This window comes from Theropithecus gelada, chromosome 18 (assembly GCF_003255815.1).
Source record: "Theropithecus gelada isolate Dixy chromosome 18, Tgel_1.0, whole genome shotgun sequence".
Taxonomy (NCBI): Eukaryota; Metazoa; Chordata; class Mammalia; order Primates; family Cercopithecidae; genus Theropithecus; species Theropithecus gelada.
In genome coordinates, this window is record NC_037686.1 from 58,060,713 (window position 1) to 58,086,694 (window position 25,982).

Consider the following 25,982-nt stretch of genomic DNA (forward strand, 5'->3'; position numbering starts at 1 on the left):
CATCTGCAAACAGGGACAATTTGACTTCCTCTTTTCCTAACTGAATACCCTTTATTTCTTTCTCCTGCCTGATTGCCTTGGCCAAAACTTCCAACACTACATTCAATAGGAATGGTGAGAGAGGGCATCCCTGTCTTGTGCCAGTTTTCAAAGGGAATGCTTCCAGTTTTTGCCCATTCAGTATGATATTGGCTGTTGGTTTGTCATAAATAGCTCTTATTATTTTGAGATACTTCCCACTAATACCTAGTTTATTCAGAGTTTTTAGCATGAAGGGCTGTTGAATTTTGTCAAAGGCCTTTTCTGCATCTATTGAGATAATCATGTGGTTTTTGTCTTTGGTTCTGTTTATATATTGGATTACCTTTATGGACTCGTGCATGTTGAACCAGCCTTGCATCCCAGGGATGAAGCTCACTTGATCATGGTGGATATGCTTTTTGATGTGCTGCTGGATTTGGTTTGCCAGTATTTTCTGAGGATTTTTGCATCGATGTTCATCAGGGATATTGGTCTAAAATTCTCTTTTTTTTGTTGTGTCTCTGTCCGACCTTGGTATCAGGATGATGCTGGCCTCATAAAATGAGTTAGGGAGGATTCCCTCTTTTTCTATTGATTGGAATAGTTTCAGAAGGAATGGTACCAGTACCTCCTTGTACCTCTGGTAGAATTCGGCTGTGAATCCATCTGGTCCTGGATTTTTTTTGGTTGGTAAACTATTAATTATTGCCTCAATTTCAGAGCCTGTTATTGGTCTATTCAGAGATTCAACTTCTTCCTGGTTTAGTCTTAGGAGAGTGTATGTGTCCAGGAATTTATCCATTTCTTCTAGATTTTTTGTGTATTTGCATGGAGGTGTTTATAGTATTTTCTGATGCTGGTTTGTACTTCTGTAGGATCAGTGGCGATATCCCCTTTATCATTTTTTATTGTGTCTATTTGATTCTTTTCTCTTTTCTTCTTTATTAGTCTTGCTAGCAGTCTATCAATTTTGTTGATCTTTTCAAAAACCCAGCTCCTGGATTCATTGATTTTTTAGAGGGTTTTTTGTGTCTCTATCTCCTTCAGTTCTGCTCTGATCTTAGTTATTTCTTGCCTTCTGCTAGCTTTTGAATGTGTTTGCTCTTGCTTCTCTAGTTCTTTTAATTGTGATGTTAGGGTGTCAATTTTAGATCTTTCCTGCTTTCTCTTGTGGGCATTTAGTGCTATAAATTTTGCCCTACACACTGCTTTAAATGTGTCCCAGAGATTCTGGTATGTTGTGTCTTTGTTCTCAGTGGTTTCAAAGAATATCTCTTTTTTTTTTTTTTTTTTTAGACGGAATCTCGCTCTGTCGCCCAGGCTGGAGTGCAGTGGCCGGATCTCAGCTCACTGCAAGCTCCGCCTCCTGGGTTCACGCCATTCTCCGGCCTCAGCCTCCCGAGTAGCTGGGAGTACAGGCGCCCGCCATGTCGCCCGGCTAGTTTTTGTATTTCTTAGTAGAGACGGGGTTTCACCATGTTAGCCAGGATGGTCTCGATCTCCTGACCTCGTGATCCACCCGTCTCGGCCTCCCAGAGTGCTGGGATTACAGGCTTGAGCCACCGCGCCTGGCCAAGAATATCTTTATTTCTGCCTTCATTTCGTTATGTACCCAGTAGTTCATTCAGGAGCAGGTTGTTCAGTTTCCATGTAGTTGAGCGGTTTTGATTGAGTTTCTTAATCCTGAGTTCTAGTTTGATTGCACTGTGGTCTGAGAGACAATTTGTTATAATTTTCTGTTCTTTTACATTTGCTGAGGAGTGCTTTACTTCCAACTATGTGGTCAATTTTGGAATAAGTGCAATGTGGTGCTGAGAAGAATGTATATTCTGTTGATTTGGGGTAGAGAGTTCTGTAGATGTCTATTAGGTCTGCTTGGTGCAGAGCTGAGTTCAATTCCTGGATATCTTTGCTAACTTTCTGTCTCGTTGATCTGTCTAATGTTGACAGTGTGGTGTTAACGTCTCCCGTTATTATTGTGTGAGAGTCTAAGTCTCTTTTTAGGTCTCTAAGGACTTGCTTTATGAATCTGGGTCCTCCTGTATTGGGTGCATATATATTTAGGATAATTAGCTGTTCTTGTTGAATTGATGCCCTTCCCACAACCCTACAAGGTGATATCCTCAAATTGGCATCTTCATTTGACTTACCAAGTGGTTCCACTTTGCAATCAGGCCAACTTCTGCAGGGTAGTGGAGGTGCATGGAATGGCCAATGAACCTTTCTTTCTTTCTTTCTCTCCTTTCTTCCTCCCTCCCTCCCTCCCTCCCTCTTTCTCTTTCTTTCTTTCTTCCTTCCTTCCTTCCTTCCTTCCTTCCTTCCTTCCTTCCTTCCTTCCTTCCTTCCTTCCTTNTTCTTTCTTTCTTCCTTCCTTCCTTCCTTCCTTCCTTCCTTCCTTCCTTCCTTCCTTTCTTTTTTTCTTTCTTTCTTTCTTTTTTTCTTTCTTTCTTTCTCTGAGATGGAGTCTCTGTCCTATAGGCTGGAGTATGGTGGCACGATCTCTGCTCACTGCAACCTCCACCTCCCGGGTTCAAGCAATTCTCCTCAAGCTTATTACTTGTTTTTGACAACATACAGAATGCTGCAAGTAGCAACCACTATATTTCAACCTCTAAACATTTTCTGCAATTTTCCTAAAGCTCCACCCTCAATTAGTGCATGCTCTCTGTCCCAAGAGATTCAACAAAAGATGGTTCAATCAAATGGTTTGCTAGTCTGTAATGGAGATTAAAAACTTACTTCTCTTTATCTTTATCCCAGTCTGTTTCACATAATCAGGCCTATTTTTTATAACAAACAATTTCTTGGAACCAGTGTGAGTATTACTGATTAATTGTTAGTTAGAAGTTTCCAAGTAAAGTTTATAGATTAAAAAAGGAGTTCATTAGCTCTTACAAAAGTCTCTGACTTCAGACATGATTAGAAACTGTGGCTTCCTTCCATTATACTGCCAGGATAGTAGCGCTCTCTCTCTCTCTCTCTCTCTCTCTCTCTCTCTCTCTCTGTCTCGGTTCTCTCTTTCTCTGTATTTGTTTCCTTCCCAGTGGTGGAAGGTGGTGGTTAAGATAGTCACCAGTGATTCTCTAGGCATATTTCTCAGACCTATAAATCAGAGCAAGAGCGGAGATAAAGGGAGAGAGAGAAAGAAAAGAGAGAGAAATTTTCTGATAAAAGCCCCAGGGAACAATAATTGCCCTCACTTGAGGCATAAGTCATTTCAGAAAAAAATGTGGTAAAACCAATTGATAGGATCACTTATATTGTCCAGACCTGGACCGCATACCCACCACTGAACCATATAGACTGCAAATAAGCTCCTGAGCAGAGAGACACATCTAACCACAACAGGAGTTAAACAGATAACGAATGTGGGGAAGAGATTCCAAGCAACCGGTCTGGTACACACAAAAGTTCCTGTGGAAAAGGAAGCTTTACTAGCTGAATGTGTGTATAGTAGATAGAGACCAACGTTAAAAGTGGCAGAAAATAAAAGAATATACATGCAAGATCTACACGGTATCATTAGAAATTATATATACCCTATATTCTAAGAACAATGAGAATGCATTCTATGTGTTTTTTCTTTAATAGGAAAAGTGAGTTCACATTGGCATTTTGAAAAGATTGCTCTGTAGCATGGAGGGCAAAAATGTTGCAGGCTACTACAGGGCACCATTGGAGGAAGCCACTGAGTTGTACTGCAGTACTAACCCAGCTTCTAACCTTGTTATGCTTTCTACAGACCTGGCAATGCATTTCTGATTTTTCATTTTGCATTCCTCTCAGATTAGGATTCACATTTCCTCTACCTGTTGGTCTTGGACCACCCTGGCTAAGCATTTGCCCAAATTAGGCTGAACGTCAAGGACGCCTCATCTGAGTAGTGCCCCTGTGGGCAGTGAACCTTAATCTCATTCTCTGCATGCAAGAAGGCGCTGAACAAAAACTGGGAGAGCTGGCATAGAAATCGAAGCTCTTTCTCTGACTAACTTTAAATCATATTTTTGTGTCCTGAAAGCTGCCTAGGAACGGAAAGTGACAGCAGGTAAGCTGAGGTAGGGAGGACCAGAGGACAGATGGACAGGAAATTATTTAACATACTCATACTCTGTTTGAAAGGATGGTAAAAGTAAACATTTGGACAATTTCTATCTCACCTTATTATGTCTCTCCCTTTCTCCCTCCTTTTTACCTACTTTCTTTCTCTGAGTTTGCCTATATTCCCCTAGGATAATCTAGTCTAGATATGGGTTCATAGGCTCAGTGAGATATTTTCAGTATCTTAGGCATTTGTACTTTGTTTTCTCTTCTCTTTACTCTCTACTTATTCATTTCTTATCTTTTCTACTTATACCTTCTCAATAAGCCAAAAAATAAAGAAATTTGAATATTATTGCCTCTTAAAGTATGTATTTTACCATGTGCTTTGGAAATTTATGTAAAATAATGTAGCTTATGTTGATGAGGTCATTATTGCAACTACAATTTCTGAGTATCTGTATGGTAAGACTCTGTGATGAGTGTATTATACAATATCTAAGCGATCTGTTCTACAAAATTAGTCAACTAAATACTAGAAAGTTATTCCAACTAGATTTAATATAAATTTATGAGCATTTTATTAATACAGAAAGTAATATGAGCTGATGAAATTAATGTATATATTAAAGTTCAGGACCTATGAGAAGTAAAATAACCATAGGTCAAGTCAGCAAATATTTTCACAGACACACGCTCATACATATGGTTTTAATTTACCGCATGTATCTCTTCCTAAACATCTACAGTGCTTGAGAGATCAAGGCTACAGTGATAGGATTCAAAGCGCTCTTCCTGAGAGCTAATGGCTTGTATGCATCCTGATGATGTGGCACTGAAACTGAGAGAGATTTGGCTGGTCTAGCACATTTGCTTAGCCTCCTTGTCGGCTTTTAGGTTATTTTATTCTACAAGTGTCATATTCATCTTTAAATAATTCATTTTGCCAGTAGCTTCAGGTCGGTTGTTCAGAAAAAAGTTGTACAAGTATAAATTTTGAAATTATATAGCACCTATGAATAACCGTACTATAGTGTAGACCAATTCAAGAAACTATTCAATCAGAAAGACATACAGTGAATATTCATTGTTTGCTTATGTTTCATATTAGATGGCATAGTTCACCCATTGCTTCCTATATGAAATGAGAACACCTTGCCAATCTTTGTATAATGATAGTCCCCCTTCAAACTTTCATTTTCCTGGAAAAAGAAAAACGCAGGTTGAGAGCATAAAAAAGATTTAAAAAGTGAAACCATTTATTCTGACTTCTGATTTTTTTCTAATATATATCATTGAATGTATACTTATTCATTAACTGCATAGGAAGAATATATCAAAGATTGGATACTTGATCCCCCAAAAGTTTTCCCAATACAAAATTTAAATGATTTATTTAGTACTTTTGCTGTGCTTTTTAGAGTAATCTTGAGTGAAATGAGTAACACTTAAATATAATCTATTATTTAATAATCTGAATATAGTTAGAGAAATCTTAGAGAACATATTTTAAAAATTAAATTATATGAGTACATGTGAGTTGGTCTTTTTTACATACACAAATATATTCTTTCTTACCATATTCAAATAAAAAAGATAAACGTAATTTATGTATGGATATAATGTGCTAAAATGATGAACAAGAATGTCTCCCCAGATACAGAACCTTCACATTTCAGAGTGAAAGGACATTCCAATGGATTTCATTGTCCAAATGACTTAGTGATTTCTTCAGAAAAAAAAATTCTTACTTTTTATGAAAAATTTAAAAAACAAGGTAAATTGTGCTTTATTTAAGTCTCAAATTTTGGTGATTTTTTTTGTCTCTGTGTTTTTTCTCCCAAATTCAAAATAATCATGTTGTATGTATTAATGGAGTAACATACGCCGACTATGGTGATATCTCAGGAATGTGGCATTATTTGTGTGTGTGTGTGTTTTCCGATACCTTAATGTGCCTATAACATGATTTTAAAAACCTTCTGCTTCTTGATTTTCCAAATGCTTAGAAGTTTCATCGTTGGTGGTTTTAGTCAATAGTAATCTTTCATATGCAATAAAATGTGTTTGCAAACCTAAGAAGGGATGTATTTCAGTGGTACCATTTCTTCCAGTTCTTCCAATCTTTACAAAGCCATGTTCTGCCTGAGCAGTATGGTCTCTACTTCAGGCTCTCCAGTGTTGTGGCCACACAGTGTTTTTGCCAGGACAATGTCACTAAGTCCCTAGGTTCAGTGTAAAAAATGGGGATACTCTTACTCATCCCCTCACTGTGTTGGAAAGTATTGTTGCAACATGCTTTACTCTCTCTAAGCTTTCCACAAACCTGTAAATAATCTTAACTATAATTGTTATTAGCCTAAATTATCTTTCCTAGTACCTAAGAACTAAAACAATGTGATATTTCAGCTTAGCTGGACATCTGTTATTCTACAAATCTTGCCTCAGGAGGTGAAACAAGCCTCGTAGTTTTGTTTTATCGTGTTTTGTTTGTTTGTTGTTCATTTTCTTTGCCCCTGTTAAATGAAGCTAATAATAGCTGCCAACAAGATTATTTTAAAGTCAAATGATATAGTATAATTAAAAAAAAAACACCTCTTTCTCCTATAGTTAATGTGCTAAGAAAACATCTTCAATCTATAGCCCCTTAGAAAAGTCAGAAATCAAAGTTAGTCTTATAAGCAAGGAGCACCTTAGAACCATCCACCTAAGTAGAAGAAGGAGTGTGCCAACCCCCAGGGCCATAGCCCCCCATAGGAAAAACAGAACTTGCCTGCCAAAAATTTGTAAAAATAAAAAATGAAAGAAAAAAAAGTTAATATTTAAATTGTAATGTGTCGGCTGGGCGCGGTGGCTCAAGCCTGTAATCCCAGCACTTTGGGAGGCCGAGATGGGTGGATCACGAGGTCACAGGATCGAGACTATCCTGGCTAACACGGTGAAACCCTGTCTCTACTAAAAAATACAAAAAACTAGCTGGGCGTGGTGGCGGGCGCCTGTAGTCCCAGCTGCTCGGGGGAGGCTGAGGCAGGAGAATGGCGTGAACCCAGGAGGCGGAACTTGCAGTGAGCTGAGATCCGGCCACTGCACTCTAGCCTGGGCGACAGAGTGAGACTCCGTCTCAAAAAAAAAAAAAAAAAAAAAAAAAAATTGTAATGTGTTATGCTGATATGAAGTAAGGCCATTACCATCACGACTTTGGTTACTATTTAGCACTTGATACTTGTTGTGCTACCTGTAATAATTTTATCTTCCAAAAAAATTGGCAAACATGAGCCTCCGATTATGTCTTGTCTTTTTCTACTTCTTCCAGTAATCTGTTTTTCTTTATATGATTTTATTCTGGAAAGTTAACTGTTTTCTTCCTGCAAATTATATACTGTGAAGGCTGGAATTATTTTTGTGTAAAATCTACGTTGGCTTTATTTGCATTCAGTTCCTAGATGTGTAATATCTGTTCACCCATCAAATATAATTACAATAGGCAAACCTGGAATTTACACACCTGCAAAGGTCACTTGAGTGAGTTCCAAAGTATCACACATTTACCTAATATCATTTCAATACTGTCAAGAAGGCAAGGACCTATTGCAGTAGTTTAATTTATGCAGTTTGTGTAATATTAACACCCTTAGTTATTTCCTATGAATGGTGTGAACATAAGCTCATAAGACAGTGACTCAAATTAAGGTTAGAGAACACTTTCACCCTTTACGCCTGAAAGCATATTATCAGAACCTGTTTGGTGGTGACAGCCTGCCCTGCCCTTACCAGTGCTTAGTGCCCTGCATATAAACAGTGGGGGCTTTAATTGAAGAGACATGCTTTTCTCCCTGTTAGAGCACTATCGTTTCACATCACAGTTACAACCAGTGACATGCAGAGAGGTCTATGCTCAAGATTTTTGACATTAAACATCAATCATTCATCGGAGGCTGTACATACACTATTAATCACTGAGCGAAATCATAAAATTTTACAAAATGAATCAAATGAAGTTTTCAACAAATGCCATGCTAAGACCTTGGTTTCATAAAGATATTTGACTGTTTTATTTTACCAAAAACACTGTTGGTGTTTTTGTGTTGTATATATCTGTGTGCTTTGATTTGTGAGGATATATGTGTATACAATCCCACTGGGACACACAGAAGGAATCATACAGTGATTCATATAATCGAAATGTAAATATACTTTATTTTTCCATGGAAATAGGAGGAAGCAGACAATATTAACACAAGTAAAATTGGAAGTCCCAATGAATACACCAAGTGAGATAAAAAAGAACTGACATCCTCACTAGAGTAATGAGCTGTGCATATGCTGTGTGGTTGCTGCTTCTTGAAGAGGTGCAACGTGGCAATTGGTCTAGCTACTGATTCATGCCAAGGAGGTTCTTAGCAGAATTCTATTTATTGTGAAACTTTCTGTTTAACTTAAAAATCAAATGAAAATATAAACACAGGCCTGGCGCGGTGGCTCATGCCTATAATCCCAGCACTTTTGGAGGCCGAGACGGGTGGATCACCTGAGGTCAGGAATTCAAGACCAGCCTGGCCTGCATGGAGAAACCCCGTGTCTACCAAAAAATACAAACATTAGCAGGGCACGGTGGTGGGCGCCTGCAATCTCAGCTACTCTGGAGGCTGAGGCAGAGAGAAATGCTTGAACCCAGGAGACAGGGGTTGCAGTGAGCTGAGATCGCGCCACTGCACTCCAGCTTGGGCAACAGAATGAGACTCCATCTAAACACACACACACACACACACACACACAGAATGTTGAGTTATGTATATGAATGTATATAAAGATTAGGAGAGAAAGAAATTCACTTGTCTCTATGTGATCACACACTGCTCATTCTTTGTGTGTCATGTACAAAAGGTCAAAACGTATTTCAGAAGTAGCCTATTGTATTTTTTACAAGATAGAATTTTCTGGCAACTGGACAGCAAAAATCTATTGAGTTGTCATTGCCAGTGGCACACAGAGGTATTGCCTTAAATTGGGGCAAGGACAAAAACCCAGTGATCCTTCTGTCTCATTCTAGAAATGTGTACTTGTTTGAAGATTCCAGTGGAGCAGTTTCTAATCAGAAATACTTTAATTTTTAATGCAGGCAACTTAAAGACACTGCAAGGGCACACATGATGAATGTTTCCTCTTAGTGAAATGTATAATGCAGTTTATAACTGTTTGGATTCTTGTGAACACTGAGGGTCACAGTGATTTTGATCTCATGACAATAGTTCTTGGCAACTGCAAAAGATGGGTATGAATTTCTGGGGGCACCAAAGCTTTTACAGAGAACTGCCTGTGAACCCTTATTTAATAACATCTTCATCTCTCTCTAGGCCTCTCAGCATCTAACTATTAAAAAATTAATATATAGATTGTAGTAGGGAAAAATGAAATAAAGCTAAAATGAGGTAAATATTGTTCTCAGAAGAGGGAAAGTGAAAAATTAGTTTCGCAGATACTCGTTTGACCTAAATTAATTATTTTATTTTATTTATTTATTTTTGAGACAAGGTCTTACTCTGTTGCCCAGGCTGGAGTGCAGTGGTGCAAAAACTGCCCACTGCAACCTCCACCTCTCCGGGCTTAAGGGATCCTCCCACCTCTGACTCCTGAGTAGCTGGGACTACAAGCATGCACTGCCATGCCCAGGTGATTTTTTTTATTTTTATTTTATTTGTAGAGACAAGATTTCCCCATGTTGTCCATGATGCTTTCAAACTCCTATGCTCAAAACAATCCACCCACTTTGGCCTTGCCAAGTGCTGGGGTTGCAGGCATAAGCCACTGTGCCCAGCCATAAATTAATTATTTTAAATAGGAATCAGTATGATGATTCTCTTTTGTTGTTTTGTTTATAGTTAACTTTTTTCCTAATAACTAGCATACTATCATGTTAGCAATAATACCTAAGGTGATATGTGTAATGTCACAGGAAAAACTGATCATTTTCCTTCCAGTATGATGGGAGATTTTAAAGAGAAAATAAGCTTAGAGCAGGATGAAATTCACAGCCTAGTTAGTACTTTAGATATATCAAACACTTCCCTTGAAGATGTGTTTTGTGACAGAAGTACTGTACACCCCACACAACAGCTAGGACCAGATAATTAATTTAGATGCCTTGTGGGTGCTAAATATATGTTAGACTCATCCAAGATCTGTGCATAGGGCAAGGTAGAAAGACAAATATAAAACAAAACTAAACAAAGAATAACAACAACCATATCCTATGAAGGAAAATAAATGAGTAGGGAAAACAATATCTTTTTTCCCAAGACTTCTAACTTCCTAGATTAGTATGTGTGCTTGATTATTTGCTTTTAACTCGGTATTACTGCTACCCATTCCTGAGACTTTGCCTGCATTGCAGACGAAAAACCAGTCCTGCAGGATTCCCTTCTGTCTCTAGATCACAGGTTAGAATCTTCCAACATAAGCAATTTCACAAGTTTTGGGGGAACGAGAAGAGAGAGGTCATTATTCTTCAGTTGCATGGCTAGCTATGAAGTCCAAATTGCTTCTGGGAAATGTTTTGAGTATCACCCATGTCAGCAATGCAGATTGAAATAGAAGGTAGAGATGTCCAAAGGTTGGTGAGATTGACAGGGGATTTGGGTGAAATGACATTGGATTTTCAGCAATGACTGAGTGAGAATTTGGGAACTTCCTACTTTCAAGTGGCAAACTGACATCCTTGGTGACAGCTTCTCTGACCTCTGTTCCCCAAACCTTCTCAACGGTTGCATCAGCTTCTAATTATTTTCTTTTTTAAACTCTTTATTTACCAGCCACATATTCTGATGGATATGTTGTGCTTGATATAAATACACAGTCTTATTCCTTTGGGCAGAATATGAAATGCATCCTCTAATTCAGAATTAGTTTTCGAAGACAGAGCCAGAAAAATTGAAGTTTCACTTAGAGGAAGAAGGATATCAAGGTGTTTCTTATGCATCTAGCATGGTTCTGGATAGTAGACAACATATTAATATGAGTGATGATGATCATGCCCCAAATCTCTGGCCTTATGGAGCTTCTAATTCAGTCGAGAAAGAATACTTTGAGTGTTCAGTGGCAATGGGGAGAAGGATGTAGGTGGGGAATTCAGTTAAGGTGTCTAAGTTGTAAAAAGGAAGTCTGATTAGTAGGGAATTGTAATAATGCAGGTCAGAGATGATGGTGGATTGAAGCAGAGTCGTCAAAGCGGAACTTTATGAATTCATTTGATCGTTGACTAATTTATTCATTCAAACAACAGGTTGAATGTATGTTCTGTGTAAGAACAACACTGACCAGAAACAAAATGAAAAAAATGATGCCTGCCTTTTGAAACATTTAAAAAAGAAATATGGTAAGTAGGTAACCTGTATAGTGTATTACGAGATGCCATGTTAGGGATGAAAGACAAATCACAGTGTGTGAGAGGTATGCGAGTTGTTGGAATGTGTATGAGCACTATTTAGTATGGTGGCGAGCTTTTGTTTCCTGTCCTTATAATTTTATGTTCTCCTGGCCTCGAGGTTCAGTTCCAAAGGGAGGCATATTTCTACCAGGAGACACAAAAATGATTTCGTTACACTGGAAGTGAAGACTGCCACCCAGAGGCTTTGGGCTCTTCATGCTGCTAGATCAATGGGCAAAAAAAGGAGTTACTGTTCTAGCTGGGCTTATTGATCCTGGCTACTAAGGGGGAAATCGGGCTTCCACTCCATAATGGAGGTGAGGAAGAATATGTCGGTAATACAAGGGATCCCTTAGGGTATCGTTTAGTATTACCCTACGCTGTGGTAAAGTTAGTGGAAAATTGCAATGCAATTCACGCAGAACTACTAATGATTCAGATTCCAGGAATGAAAATTTAGGTCACCCTGCCAGGTAAAGAAACACAACTAAGGGCCGGGTGCGGTGGCTCACGCCTGTAATCCCAGCGCTTTGGGAGGCCGAAGCGGGCAGATCACGAGGTCAGGAGATCGAGACCCTCCTGGCTAACACGGTGAAACCCCGTCTCTACTAAAAATACAAAAAATTAGCCGGGCGTGGTGGCGGCGCCTGTAGTCCCAGCTACTCGGGAGGCTGAGGCAGGAGAATGGAGCGAACCCGGGAGGCGGAGCTTGCAGTGAGCTGAGATTGCGCCACTGCACTCCAGCCTGGGCGACAGAGGGGGACTCCGTTTCAAAAAAAAAAAGAAAAAAAAGAAAAAAAGAAACACAACTAGCCAAGATGCTTGCTGGGAGCAAAGAGAATCCAGAATGGGTTGTAAAAGAAGGTAGCTATAAATACGAGCTATGACCACATGACCAGTTATAGAAATAAGAACTGTAATTACCAGGAATATATCGTCTCTATTTTCTTACGAATATTTGTGTGCCTATCATCTACCTATTGACAGATTGATCAAATAACTTGGTTAATTTCCTCTTATTGCTTTATCATGTACCATAAATGTATTGACTTTATATCATAGTATTTAAGTTACAGAATATCAAAAAGAAGATTAAACATTATTCAAGGACTTTACATTGTTTCTGAGGAAAGGATTAGTGCATTCTCAGTTGAACACAGTATGGTTGTATCATGGTAAGTGAAAGTAAGACCTTGTTATCGTTTTATTTGGAGATTAAGTGTGGCTTAAAGAGGTGCGTGCAGTGCCAAGCTGACAAGGATCCGGACATGCGAAGGTTAATTTTATGTGACAACTTGGCTGGGCCACAGTGTCCAGATATATGGTCAGACATTCTGAATGTTTCAGTGATGGTGTTTCAGGATGAGGTTTAAATTTAAACTGGTGGACTTTGAGTAAAGCACATTGCCCTTCGTGGGAGTGTGTATTCAACCAGCTGAAGGCCCAAGTAGAACATAAGGCTGATCTTCCCTGAGCAAAAGGGTATTCTCCAGAAGATGTTCCTGGACTCAAACCTCAGCTCTTTTCTCAGTCTTCAGCTTGTTGACCTTCCTTATTAGATTTTGGACTCTCCAAATGTCTACAACCACATGAGACAGTTTCTTGAAATAAATCAGTACACACACACACAAACACACACGCACACACACGAAGAGACGTGGCAGTAGCTAATGTAGATTAAAAAAATAATTTTTTAATATGGTAAGACTAAAAGCATCATTATATGCTGTTGTGAACAATACGATAGAGTAAATATATATCCAAATGTAAGAGAAAATGATGAGATTAGTTGGAGTAATGTCCCCAAGTAGATGAGAAGCGATGAAATATACTACCTTGGGGGATTTTGTTAGGAGTGTGCATAGATGAAGAACGTAACAATATGGAGGAAGAATATGTTGATAGCAAAGGGTGGTGAGAAGGTGAAAAATGGAGGGACTTCATGTGCATTTTGCAGGTAAAATCAACAGAATTGAGGGGAGTAATACAGTTATGAATCTACAAAATCTTTAGTAAATAAATGTATTTACTTTTTCCTAGATATTATTTTTCTAGATAACTGATTTGAACAATTTATATATACTATGTGCATAAAATAGGATATAAAAGTTGCTTTTGAACAAAGATACGTTTAAAATCACTACTGATTAGCTGATAGTAATTAAATAAGAATTAGAATAAATTTTTCATGTACTAATATTATCAATTACAAATTTAAAGACAAATTTCAGCATTCACCTAATATTGCATATATATTTATATGTCATATATATTCATATCTTATACACACACGGAAATATATATTCCATACATATATTAGTTTATTATAAATCATGTTCCATTAGGATCTTTGGAAAGCCTTTGAGCACTCTAGAGCATAAATATGTTTATGCTTTTATTTTGTTAAATAAAATATTCTTTTCTTTAGGCTAGTCAAATGAATCTTTCTCTTTGTTTCTCCTTCCTCCTTTCTTACCTTCCATACTTCCTTCCCTTACCTTTTAGTTTCTTTCCTTTCTCTTTTATATTTCTCTTTTCCTCCCTCCCTTTTCCCTTTCTTTCCTATACTTTTTAACCATTTATCATATTATCATTAACAGACATTTATTAAGAATTGAGTGGGTACTCCACTAAAGTACTTTAGTAGGTGTTCCACTCTACTATAAGTACTTAAAAGTTTTTGAAGTGTACACACAGTCGCTCCCCTTGAAAATGCATGGTCCTTATTAAAGGGACAAAGTTAATGTTTATGGAACAATTGAAATATAAGTATAAGTGATGTTTAATTCTGTCAATGCAAATAATTATGACTCTAAGAGGTTAATTTTGGAAGAGGAAGACACCTTTTGGACAAAATTTCATTAAAAGGCTGACAACGGAAGACAGTAATGTAGTATTATTTTTAACATAATTATGACACATAATAAGTTTTTCATGGCTGTATTATCTTGCCACGTGTTCTTTTTTCTTCCTTCCTATAATATATAATACAATTGTTATGGAGTATTTTGTAAGCAATATTCTTTACACAGAGAGTTATAGTCCATTTTGAAAATAGCTTTCTGAACTTGTCTCCAGCCAAAAGTAGGTCATACATACAGTAGTAAAAAGAAGAGAAAAATCAAATGAATTATCTAGTTTTAAAAAGCCAACTTGCTTCCCTACCTTTTTTTTTTTTTTTTTTGCTTTCTAATTCTCTCTCTTTCTCTCTGTGTGTGTGTGTATGTGTGTGTTGCAGGGTGGGGGCATGTGTGATATATATTCCTATCAAAGTTTAACAATTTGTACTCATGCATATAAGACAAGAATAATGCAGAATGTGGGTAAAAATTTTTGATCCCAATGAAGGTAAATAAATCACAAACAGATCTAATGAGCTGTAGAATGATAAGGCCATAGGGCATCAGCACGCCGAGAGCATAAAGAAATATCTGAATGTTCAAATCACACTATTTCCTTTCCTATGAAGAGCATTTTTTCTTTGCCAAATAGAGTATTCACTTTAAAATTCTGCCAACCTGTTTCCCATAGTCATCCTTTTCCTTTACTGAAGTGTCTTGTTTATCAAAATATTCATGTGTTATTCATCAGTTTATAATGTCTGTGGTATGCTCCGTAGGTTAAACATAATAAAAATGCACTGTACTCTAATTACTGGTACTCTAATTACTGGTTTGGTAATAGAATCCAATTTAGAATGTATACAAAGAAAGTTAAATTTTTACAGTAGGAAAAAAAAGTAGCCAATTGCTCTGGATTATTTTACTTAATTTCTAGTTTGATTTCAACCATAAGCTGCTAAATGCTACTCATTAACAAAAATAACTTTTTCTTTGTTGTACTTACCTTAGAGGCCAAAGTATCTCAGATCGGCTCCCTATTCAGCAGTGACTTAAAATATTGCACAATAGGAATCAACTTTTCCTTTTTTGTTGTTCAGTTCTTATGTTTACTTAATAGTCATATCTTGCTGCTCATGATCTGAAGGCACCAAATCCTTTTGGGAAGATGGCACTGTTCTTATTTTACCATTGCATTTTGGTTGTTATCATTGCCATCATATGAAACATTCTATCTACATATTATGTAGTTAAATGATTTCTTTGTGTACTACCCAGGCTGTCCCAGGACCCCACATTCTATAAAATGTAATACAAAAACTTAATAGGGTGCAATTATCTGATAATAATAAAACAAAACTCTGTAAAATACTTAAAGAGGTTTATTCTGAAACAATATAAGTGACCAATTGCCTGTGAAAGAGTCTCAAGAGTTCCGGAGGAAGGGCACCCAAGGCGGTCATGTTGCAGTTTCGTTTTATACATTTTAAGGGGATGAGAACTATAGACAAAGACATAAATAAATACATGGAAACTTTACATTGGTTTGGGTGAAAAAGGTGGGGCATCTTGAAGTGGAGGCTTACAGGTCACAGGTGGAAAGATTTTCTGATTGGCAATTGGTTGAAAAAGTTAATCTTTGTCTAAAGACTTGCAGTCAGTAGAAAAAAGTATTTCAGTTAGCAAAAGGAGGGCTGTGGAGGCCAAGGTTCTTATCATGTAGATGAAACCTCATAGGTGACAGTCTTCAGAAAGAAAACACATAATAAGTGTCTCTTTTGGGACCTTACACGTGTTAGACTCTTAGATTCAGGAATAGGCTGGAGAGGGAAAGCCTGGCTGTATTAATGGAGATTATCCACAGACATAATTTCCCTGCACAAGACAGCTTTGCAGGGTCATTTCAAAATATGTCAAATAAACATATTTTCAGGTAAAATAATTTTTATTTCCTTCAGGGTTTGTTCACCGTCATGTGATATTATACCACTTTGGAATTTTCTATCTTAGTGCTGCAAAGTCTCTTTTGTCTGTCTTAGGTACTCTATTTTAATGTTAATGCTGGTCAGTTGTGCCTAAACTGTAAAAGGAAGGCGGTATAACTAGATACATCTGACCACTCTTCCTGTCGTGTCCAGGAATTCAGTTTTTCAGGTTTCTCTGGGGTCCACTTGGCCAAAAGGAGGTCCATTCAGCCAGCTTGTTACTGGGGAAGGGTGCCCAGGTTCTTGACATTTTGAACAAAAAATTGGACAAAACGTGCAAAGCAAGGAAAGAAGGAAGCAACAAAAGCAGAGAGTTATTGAGAATGAAAGTATACTGCACAGGGTGGGAGCGGGCCCAAGCATAGGGGCTCAGCATCTCCGTTACAGAATTTTTTGGGGTTTAAATACCCTTTAGAGGTGTCCACTGGTTACTTGGTGTACACCCTATGTATATGGAGAGGGTATTTCCTGTCATAGCTGAAGTGTTTCCATTTGATTTGGCTCTAGGAAGTCAGTACGAATTGGCCTTATGTTCCCTGCCGCCAGACCCTATTCTCCTGCCTCAAGTTGGGTGGCATAGAATTTCATTTTTGGTTTACATATCTATTTAAAGATGGAGTTAATTTCAAATGATTCTGGTTATTAAGATAAAATTCAAAGGCCCCTATTTCTAGATTTATATATGCACTAAAGGCTATGCTGAGAACAAAATGATAGCAGTGCAACCCAATCTATGTGGCCTGATTTCATGCATGAAAGACAACTATTTCCTGTAAAACACTGCAAAGCTGATGCCTGAGATTCCTTTAACCAGGACAGACAGTATTTTATTCCACAATATCACTAGAAGCTAAAAACACAAGTACTTCGGAGAGGTATCGCATTGATTTATATTTATTCTATGCTGTAAATGACTGAGATCAAATCCTTTCTTGCAAGGAGGTTTTGTTATGAGGGAATTACAATTCTGAAAAGGAACAAAAGTGACTGTTCCTGAGGGAGGTGAAGTTGTTAAGCAAGGGAAGGCAGATCACTCCAGGCCATTGTTCTCAGCTTCAATATTTTGCCTAAGGCCACCTTGATAGCAGCACTGCTTTCATATGCATTCTGAAGAAGTAAGCTCTGGTGTTGTTTGAAGCTGAGGAAGCAAAGTGATAATAAAAGGACCATATTCTCCATCTCGATTCTCACTATCTAATATCTATTACTATTTCTGCCTAGCAGTTGCACCCTTTTCCCAGGAACAGATGGGAGCAATGATGAGGGAGTTGCTTCAATGTCTGCTTAATTCTTCCTTTCCCCGCTTTCCCTAAAAAAATAAGCAAAAAAATCAGAATCCAGGAGAGTAACAGATATATTATTCCCATATTCAAAAACTTGGAAAATATTCAAATGAGATTCTGTGGTCTGCATAGATAAGAACTTGCTTGGGACTGTGAAATCTTAACTCAGAGTTGGGAGGGAAAAAAATACAAAAAAACCAGGGTACTTTAGTTGTTATTGTAAATGCAAGTCAATTATTTAATTAATTGATGTTTAAGGAGCACTTGCAAACATTTTTTTTTTCCTGCCTAAGGGCTACTTTATTCTACTAAAGAGGTGCCAGAAGTTCTATGTATTATTGTTTTACAATGGCAAAATCATGTAGAAAAGCTGGCTAACATTTTACAAATAGTAAATACAATTATTATTTCTCCCATCAACCTGGCAATGAATTGAAGAAACAATATTCCTATGGCTTCTAGGAATTATTTAGCCTTTGTGTTATTTTATCTTATTTTTAAGCTTACTTGGCCACAGTGAGATTCTGCCCTGCATAGATTAATCTTGCTTTGGACTGTGAACCCTTGACTCAGGATTGAGGAGGAAAAATACTTTAGTTGTTATTGTAAATACACATGAATTATTTAGTTAATTGGTAATCCTCATAAATTTGTTCACCTTAAGTAAATAAATAAAAATAAAAACCTCTCACTGACTTAAGACTTAATAAACATTTAAAGGTAGAACTTAGCCTTTTATATTTTAATGAAATACCCTGATAAATTTTGTCCCTTATGCTTGACCTTGATATTCACAACCTAAATTATTCAACATGACTTTGCTATTTTTCAGTCTTTATTAACATTTAATTACACTTCCAGAAGTGCTCTGCCCAGGCAACTGGTTTACTGGTTTGATCATTCACTCCTGGAACTTTCTAAAAGACTCAGCAACCCTTCAATGGAAAACATCATTAGACAGTTTGTGCCCTACATTTTTTGAACCCCTCACCTCAAAATCCCAGCCTTAAACTTTTCACAAATCTTTTCTTCCTCCCTCCCTCCCTCCCTCCTTCCCTCCTTCCCTCCTTCCCTCCTTCCTTCCTTCCTTCCTTCCTTCCTTCCTTCCTTCCCTTTCCTTTCTCTTTCCTTCTTTCCTTCTTTCCTCCTTTCCTTCCTTCCTTCCCTTCCTTCCTCCCTCCCTTCCTTCCTTCCTTCCTTCCTTCCTTCCTTCCTTCCTTCCTTCCTTCCTTCCTTTTTCAGATGGAGTCTCGTTCTGTCGCTCAGGATGGAATACAGTGGAATGATCTCAGCTGACTGCAACCTCCACCTTCCAAGTTCAATTCATTCTCCTGCCTCAGCCTGCTCAGTAACTGAGATTACAGGCGCCCACCACCATGCTCAGCTAATTTTTGCATTATTAGTAGAGACTGGGTTTTGCCATGTTGGCCAAGCTGGTCTCGAATTCCTTCCTCAACTGACAGAGCATGAGCATCGACATTCTGCACAAGCACCACCATTCTATAATTCCCCTCCATCAAAAACTGCCTAAATCCAAAGAGCATCAGTCTAATGGCTAAGATAAGCATGAACATAAACCACAAATAACATCTCTGACCAGAAACATTTCAACCATAAGATAAACCCCTCCCTGACCAGAGACATGCCAGCCCCAAGATAACCTCCCATCTGGCTAGAGAGATGTCAGCTCCAAGATAGCTTCCCTTCTGACCAGAGACATTCCAACCCTGACATAAACTTCTCCCCCATACAGAAACATTCCAAGCTTGTGATAAGCTCTGTCACCCTAAAAAAATAAATACTCAGTCTGTAAGAGAGGGGGCTCTGAACAGAAATTGGCCAGAAGCCCCTCTCAGGTTTATTCTCTAAAATACACCTGTCAGCCGGGCGTGGTGGCTCATGCCTGTAATCCCAGCACTTTTGGAGACCAAGGTGGGCAGATCATGAGGTCAGGAGTTTGAGACCAGCCTGACCAACATGGTGAAACCCCATCTCTACTAAAAATACAAAAATTAGCCGGGCATGGTGGCATGTGCCTGTAGTTCCGGCCACTTGGGAGGCTCAGGCAGGAGAATCACTTGAACCCGGGGGGTGGAGGTTGCAGTGAGCCGAGATTTCACCACTGCACTCCAGTCTGGCTGATGGAACGAAACTCACTGTCAAAAAAAAAAAAAAATTACACCTGTGTCTGAATGTTGAGCCATGTTTCGTGTTTCTTTCCTCTTTCTTTAACTCTTACACTGACCTCAGGTGATCTACCTGCCTCAGCCTCCCAAAGTGCTGGGATTACAGGCATGAGCCATCATGCCCAGCCAACTGTTCTCAAATCTTAACTGTTGTATTATGATTCTTCCCAATCCTAATCAGGTTCCTGTACTGATAGATGCATGATAAAGCAAATATCCAAATCTCATTAAATTCTGACTTCATATTCCCCACCCTGAGACACTCCTATGTTTTGGAAAGCAGTAAACTCAGCATTGTCTCATCAACAGGCTGTGTTGGAAAGAACCCCTGGGGAATAGCATGATGAAAGTCATGAAAGCAGAAAGCACATGGAATGTTTAAAAAATGACATGTAATGTATTTTGGCAAGAATGTAAATTGCCTGGGCATAGTTACAGAAATGGAAAAGCTAAGGTAGGATCATACTGAAAAGCATATTAAAGCTTGGATATTTTTCGAACTATACTCTCTCACCAAGCCTTGCCAATACTTAGGGATATCTTGGCAAATTGATATCTGTGACAGATTAGTATGAATTGTATTAATTAAATTTTAAAAATAATGTAATTTCCAAAAGGGAAAAAGTTGATTTAAAGTTTTTCATCTTATTTTGTTCTATTTTCTGGGCCACCCACTAATTTGGTAATAATTCTTTCATGAATTGCTGATGTAGACAGTGCAGAACAAAAGAAAAAATCCTTTGAGCAGATATAGTACATGAAGACCCCAATTTTTCTGAGAGTACAGGAGAAAAGAGTGCTGATATATTAGAATTTGTATGCCTATGGACTGGAAGATAAGAAAAGTCTTATTCAATTTCCAGTCTGAAATTTCCAGTACAGTCTTTTAGTCTACTATATTCACAAAGTTTGAGGGCACATGGTGCCATGCTAGTCAGAACACAAAGAAAAATATTAGATAAATGTTTATTCTTTAAGTTTTGACAAGAATGCATGGCCTTCCAAAGAAATCTGCTCAGAGCGTGCAATGAGAAAAATGGTTGTCAGTGATTTGAATAAAGGGACCACTGCCAACACTGTCTCTCTATTTCTCTTTCTCTCTCTTTGTCTGTTCCTTGGTTACTAAGAAGGGCCAGGCTGGATGACAGCAACTACGTTGGCATGTCTTCATGACACAACAGTAAGTTTATGTCTCTTCTATGGAGATTTTTGACCAAAAGTATTCAAACAATCAAACACAGGAGCATCAGTATTCATTCTGCCTGGATTATCTCTGTATTCTACACCCCAGGCATGGCACCATGAACAAAGTAAGTTCCCATATATATATATATGTATATATATATATAAAAATATATGTAAAATAAAATTATATATAACTTCATATATATAATAGATATATAAAATGATCACACAAATAAAGACGTTTAATCTATACCACAAGACATAATTGACATGATCACAACAAATTGAGAAGTGGATAGAGTTAGTTCTTCTCTCTTTTCAGGCTATGTCTCTAGCTAACAGGTCCAGTGTTGTCCTACTGCACCTGAGTGCCTAAACCCCTATCGGCTCTAACCTTCCAAGTTTAGTTTTAGTCAGTTCACTAATGATAAACTAACATGTTTTAACACTAACGAGTCAATGGCTGACCATGACACTATCCCCTACTTGGGATATTGGTTTGATTAAAAAATGTTTGTTAGCCAATGGTATAATTTAATCTTATGTATCAGAAAGAATGATGCTGGAAGAAGAGACTTTGGGGGTTGCAATTATTTCTGCAAATTTTCAATCTATACTTCCATAATGTAATGTAAGTATGGACTATTATATACATGTGAGAAACTGGCAAATCTCACATGTTCTTTCCATTCAGGTCTTTTATACATAAAACACTGTGTGTCATAAACTAAAAATATACATACACATAATATAATATAGGCATACTACAACAAAGCATATATGCAAAAAATTAAAAATATATATGATCGCATCACCTAGGAAACATAACTTCATTTAAATAAAAGATTAAAAAGTAAGACTCTCTTTGGAGATTGTACTCTAGGATTAAGAAGGATATAATCTTTAAGTATGATAATTAATATTTAGACAAGGTCAATACTTAAAATAATTTATAAAGGAGTTAGCAGCAGTTTAGAGATGTCTCTATCTTCAAAATATTCCCCTTGAGACTGGGCGCAGTGACTCATGCCAGTAATCCCAGCACTTTGGGAGGCCGAGGTGGGTGGATCACCTGAGGTCAGGAGTTCAAGACCAGTCTGTCCAACATGGTGAAACCCCGTCTCTACTAAAAATAAAAATAATTAGCTGGGCATGGTGGCAGGCACCTGTAATCCCAGCTACTTGGGAGTCTGAGACCCGAGAATCGCTGCTTGAACCCAAGAGGTGGAAGTTGCAGTGAGCCGAGATTCAGCCATTACACTCCAGCCAGGGTGACAGAGCGAGACTCCATGTAAAAAAAAAAAAAAAAAAAAAAAAATTCTCCTTCATTAGACACTAATTGATATTTCTTCCACAAACAAAGACAAATTAGATTCTACATCATCAATAAAGTGTTTGTTAATCTTCCTGTCAGAAGTACTCTTCCTACCACATCTCATAGCATTTTCTTTTATATCGCTATCGAGTTAATCACATATGTCCTTGCGTATGTTAAAGGAATTGGATATGTGTCTTATCTTTCCCATTCAATAGTATCTTGAAAGGATCTCTGTACCTATTGATTAAGTTTTCAATATAGTTGAGTTGAATTGAATCACAAACCAATGGCAAACTCATGTAATGCTAACTAAATGCAAGGCAAAACTTACAGTGATATTTATAATATAGAGAGAATGTATTTCCAAAAATATACATAGTTTATATATCAATGTGTATATAATTTATTTCCTGTAACAAAATCAGGAGTTATTACTAACTCTTTTTATATCTGGAGGAACTGAGGTGGTGAGAAGCTAAGTGAGTTGGCTCTGGTCATGTGGTCAGTAGGGGCCAATGCAGAATTTGAAACAGGCAATCTTTTCTCAGAGTGAACACTATGTTTTACTGACTGTTATAGGACATCAACAACCAAAAATACATCCAGGAATTTACATGGCTTTTAATTCTGTAATTTTCTTCTCTGTTTATATGTATTCTTATTATTTTCTATACATATTTATGCATCTATCTATCTACCTATCTATATTTGTATATGAAGTCCTAATTACAAATACAAGTACATTGTAAATTGTTACTATCCTGAGACACTCCTTTGTTTTGGAAGGCAATAAACTCAGCTTTGTCTCATCAACAGACTGTGCTGGGATGAACCCCTGAAGAATAGCATGATGAAAGTCATGAAAGCAGAAAGCACAGTAAAAAAATGACATGTAATATATTTCTATGAAAATAAGAAATCAATTTCATAGAAAGTCAATGGCCTCTAATCTTATCTAGGAGAAATAGTCACCATTAATAGTTAAGTGTATAATCAAGACTTCATATGCATAGGCTGTACATCCAGAGAGGTGTAGAAGAAGTTTTATTGCAATATAACAGTAGAAACTACATAAATGCCATTTGAAGGGAAGGGATTTGCGATGGTTAATATTGAGTGTCAACTTGACTGGATTGAAGGATGCAAAGTATTAATCTTGGGTGTGTCTGTGATGGTGTTGCCGAAGGAGATTAACATTGGAGTCAGTGGGCTGGGAAAGGCAGACTCACCCTCAATCTAGGTGGGCACCATCTAATCAGTTGCCAGCACGGCTAAAATAAAGCAGGCAGAAGAATTTGGAAGGACCTGAGTCCTTTGCTGAGTCTTCTGGCCCTCATCTTTCTTCAGTGGTGGATGCTTCCTCCCCTCAAACATTGGACTCCAAGTTCTTAAGCTTTTGTACTCTTGGACTTACACCAGTGGTTTACCAGGGGCTGAAGGCTGCACTGTTGGTTTCCCTACTTTTGAGGTTTTGGGACTTGAACTGGCTTCCTTGTTCTTCAGCTTGCAGATGGCCTATAACGGGACTTTGTTTTGTGACTGTGAGTCAATACTCCTTAATAAACTCCCCTTCATATTTACAGCTATCCTATTAGTTCTGTCCCTCTAGAAAACCCTGACTAATACAGGATTAACACATTGAGTTTAATCATAATAGAAGGCTGTATTTGTCTGAGTTTAATCATAATAGAATGCTGTGTTTGTCTTAGTTTGGGTATCCCAGGAAGCATATCCTGAACATAGAATTAGTAATTTCTTATGAAATTCATCCCAGAAAGCTGGATTGAGGGATCAGGAACAGTGACCCGAGGCAGGAGCAAAGGTCAATCGAGTACATTAATGAGTTGTTTACTACTGCAGGCAAGTGGGGCTTATTCCCTCTGGAGACACTCCAGGCAACTGTGTAGAATGGCTGTCAGAATTTCAGGAGTGAAGTTCAATTCATTCCTGCATTAAAGAAAGACTGATACCAGTTCAACCATTATTAAAAGCAGTTAGCAACTCCTCAATAAGTTAACACCAAAATTACCATTCAACTCAGCAATCCTATTACTAGGTATATACCCAAATGAATATAAATCATTCTATAAATCGTTGCAAAACGACACATACACACAATGCTTATTGCAACACTATTCATAATAGCAAAAACATGAGATAAACCTAAAGGCCTACTAATGGAAGACTGGATATAAAGAAAATATGGTACATATACCATGGAATACTATGCAGGTATAAAAAGAATGAGATAATGTCCTTTGTAGAAATGTGGATAAAGCTAGAGCCTATTATCTTTAACAAATTACAGAAAACCAAATGCCACATGCTGTCACTTATAAATGGGAGTCAAATAATAAGAACACATGGATACACAAACGGGAACAACAGACATTGTGCCATACTTGAGGGTAGAGGGTGGGAAGACAAAGAGGATCAGAAAAAAATAACTATTGGGTGCTAGGCTAATTCCTAGGTGATGAAATAATCTATACATCAAAACCTTGTGCTGTGAGTTTATTTATATAACAAATCTGCACCTGTACCCCTGAACCTGAAATAAAGAATTAAAGGCCAGACATAGTGGCTCACATCTGTAATCCCAGCACTTTGGGAGGCTGAGATGGGTGGATCATGAGGTCAGGAGATCGAGACCATCCTGGCTAACATGGTGAAACCCTGTCTCTACTAAAAATACAAAAACTAGCTGGGCGTGGTGGTGGGCGCCTGTAGTCCCAGCTACTCGGGAGGCTGAGGCAGGAGAATGGTGTGAACCCGGGAGGCAGAGCTTGCAGTGAGCCGAGATTGCGCCACTGCACTCCAGCCTGGGTGACAGAGGGAGACTCTATCTAAAAAATAAAAATAAGGCTGGGTGCGGTGGCTCAAGCCTGTAATCCCAGCACTTTGGGAGGCCGAGACGGGTGGATCACAAGGTCAGGAGATCGAGACCATCCTGGCTAACACAGTGAAACCCCCTCTCTACTAAAAAATACAAAAAACTAGCCGGGCGAGGTGGTGGGCTCCTGTAGTCCCAGCTACTCAGGAGGCTGAGGCAGGAGAATGGCGTAAACCCGGGAGGCGGAGCTTGCAGTGAGCTGAGATCCAGCCACTGCACTGCAGCCTGGGCGACAGAGCAAGACTCCGTCTCAAAAAATAAAATAAAGTAAAATAAAATAAAATTAAATAAATAAATAAATAAATAAATAAATAAATAAATAAAAATAAACAAAAAATTAAAATTAAAAAACCCCTGCATTCACGAATATATTTTTTGTGGCATAAAAAATCTCATAGAAGTGAAGTGGTGGCAAGTTTCAGATGACCATGTTTTATTCCCACCCAATTAACTCTTTGACCTTGCCCAATGTCTACCTGTCAGTCACCTTGCCTTGCACAACAAAGGGTTTCAATAAATAACATGAATACTTGGATGAGGAAGTAAACAAATGTAGTGTATAATATAATTTCACATTCACATTATTTAACAATACAGATGACCACTGAGAGTTGCCTTGTAAATTCCTTCGGATTTATTGTAGCCACTGACCGAGGTCACTCTACTTACCCAAACTGTGGCTTCAAGAGCCTGAATGCATTTGTGTTAACATAAGATTCTTTGAAACTTTAGCATCATGATAATTCCGAGAAATAGGAGATCATTGGAAGAGAACATGCCATTATGTTGTCATGAGAAACAAAGATACGA